This window comes from Schistocerca cancellata, chromosome 2 (genome assembly GCF_023864275.1).
Source record: "Schistocerca cancellata isolate TAMUIC-IGC-003103 chromosome 2, iqSchCanc2.1, whole genome shotgun sequence".
Classification (NCBI taxonomy): domain Eukaryota; kingdom Metazoa; phylum Arthropoda; class Insecta; order Orthoptera; family Acrididae; genus Schistocerca; species Schistocerca cancellata.
In genome coordinates, this window is record NC_064627.1 from 1,011,948,128 (window position 1) to 1,011,950,653 (window position 2,526).

At 47.1% G+C, this 2,526-nt stretch overlaps 1 non-coding gene across 1 annotated transcript; it reads left to right on the forward strand.

Moving 5' to 3' along the window:
* The first annotated feature begins 1,243 nt into the window (after positions 1-1,243).
* Trnaa-cgc (transfer RNA alanine (anticodon CGC)) lies at positions 1,244-1,318 on the forward strand. Its single transcript has one exon. It is a non-coding gene; the product is annotated as a tRNA-Ala (tRNA).
* Positions 1,319-2,526: the final 1,208 nt, after the last annotated feature.

A 2,526-nucleotide genomic window follows, 5' to 3' on the forward strand; every position in this document is an offset into this window, starting at 1 on the left:
TTTTATGCCTCACACTACTCTCGTACCGAGTAATTAGGGTACATATTGTCGGAACCGTTTAAGATATCGTAATTCTGTTTTCACTAAGATGAACCTTGGGAAGGTCCTTACTAAGCGACGTATAGTGTCTTTTCATAGTTACACTAATTAATAAGATATCGAAACGAACTTCGCTTTTTCAGTCTCTAAAAATAGTATCGAAGTTGTCGCAGGTACAAATTCAGAAGTGTTTCACTCCTCAAAATTCGATTTCAAGTTTCGGAAAAATTACAATATCTTTGAACATGAAACCTATTTACATAGCTACGAAAAGATGCTAAGCGTCATTTAGCGAGAACATATTGATTTAGCTATGAAATGGTACTATGCGTCATTTAGCGAGGAGTTTTTCACAATTCATTTGGGTGAAAACAGAATTACAATATCTTGAACCGCTCAGGAAATATGAGATGAACACTTGCGTGTATATTGCAAAATGTAACGGTCCTACAAAACTCATTTGGGATAGAAGTAATTTTCACATCCGCCAGTACCATCTCCCTACGATCGACTAAAATCACGTGAACTGTGCATAAGAGAATGGTTCCTTACGCGTAAGATATGTACAGTGGTGGTCTGCAGCTGTCTTACGATTCAGTCGTAAACCAACACACTATTACACTGAAGAGCCAAATAAACTGGTACAACTGTCGAATATCGTGTAGGGCCCCCGCGAGCACGCAGAAGTGCCGCAAAAAATGTTCAAATGCTTGAGAATTCCTATAGGACCAAACTGCTGAGGTCATCGGTCCCTAGACTTATACACTACTTAAAATAACTTATGGTAAGAACAACAGACACAACCATGCCCGAGGGAGGACTCGTATCTCTGGCGGGAGGGGCCGCGCAATCAGTGACATGTCTCCTCTGACCGTCCGACCACTCCGCGCGGTCAGAAGTGCCGCAACACGACGTAGCATGGACTGCTCTAATGCCTGAAGTATTGCTGTAGGGAACTGACTCCGTGAATCCTGCAGGACTGTCCGTAAATCCGTAAGAGTGCGAGGGGGCGGAGTGAACAGCAGATTGGAAGGCATCCCAGATAGGTTCAATAATGAAACTTCCTGGCAGATTAAAACTGTGTGCCCGAACGAGACTCGAACTCGGGACCTCTGCAAGGTTCGCAGGAGAGCTTCTGCAAAATTTGGAAGGTAGGAGACGAGATACTGGCAGAAGTAAAGCTGTCAGTACCGGGCGAGAGTCGTGCTTCGGTAGCTCAGTTGGTAGAGCACTTGCCCTCGCAAGGCAAAGGTCCTGAGTTCGAGTCTCGGTCGGGCACACAGTTTTAGTCTGCCAGGAAGTTTCATATCAACGCACACTCCGCTGCAGAGTGAAGATCTCATTCTGGAGGTTCAATAATGTTCATGTCTGGGGAGTCTGGTGGACAAGGGAAGTGTTTAAATTCAGAAAAGTGTTCCTGGAGCCACTCTGTAGCAATTCTGGGTGTGTCGGGTGTCGCATTGTCCTGCTGGAATTGCCCAAGTCCGTCGTAATGCACAATGGACATGAATAATGCAGGTGTTCAGACAGGATGCTAACGTAGGTGTCACCTGTCTAGACGTATCAGGAGTCCCATATCACTCCAACTACGCAGGCCACACACCATTACAGAGCCTCCACCAGCCTGAATAGTCCCCTGCCGATATACAGGGTTCATGGATTCAGGAGGTTGTCTCCATACCCGTACACGTCCATCCGATCGATACAATTTGGAACGAGACTCGTCCGACCAGCAATATGTTTCCGGTCATCAACAGTCCTATGCCGCCCCAGACGAGGCGTACAGATTTGTGTCTTGCAGTCATCAAGGGTACACGAGTGGGCCTTGACGTTTCCCGGATTCCTGATATTCACGGTACACTCGTGAAATGGTCGTACGGGGAAGTCCCCACTTCATCGCTACCTCGGAGATGATGTGTCCCATCGCTTGTGCGCGGACTATAACACCACGTTCAGACTCACTTAAGTCTTGAAACCTGACATTGTACCAGCAGTAACCGATCTAACAACTACGCCAGTCACTTGTTGTCTTATATAGGAGTTGCCGACCACAGCCCCGTATTCTGCCTGTTTGCACATCTCTGTATTTGAATACGCATGCCTATATCAGTTTCTTTGGCGCTTCAGTGCCGGTGGATAGCGACATTGGCCTTGTCAGGCTATCCACGTACCTTGATCAACCTGGTTATTGTGTAAGTTGGTTGGTTGGTTTGAGGAAGGAGACCAGACAGCGTGGTCATCGGTCTCATCGGATTAGGGAAGGATTGGGAAGGAAGTCGGCCGTGCCCTTTCAGAGGAACCATCCCGGCATTTGCCTGGAGTGATTTAGGGAAATCACGGAAAACCTAAATCAGGATGGCCGGACGCGGGATTGAACAGTCGTCCTCCCGAATGCGAGTCCAGTGTCTAACCACTGCGCCACCCCGCTCGGTTTATTGTGTAAGTAATGACCAATTCTAAGAAAACTTTTTTCGAGGTTAAAGTCGC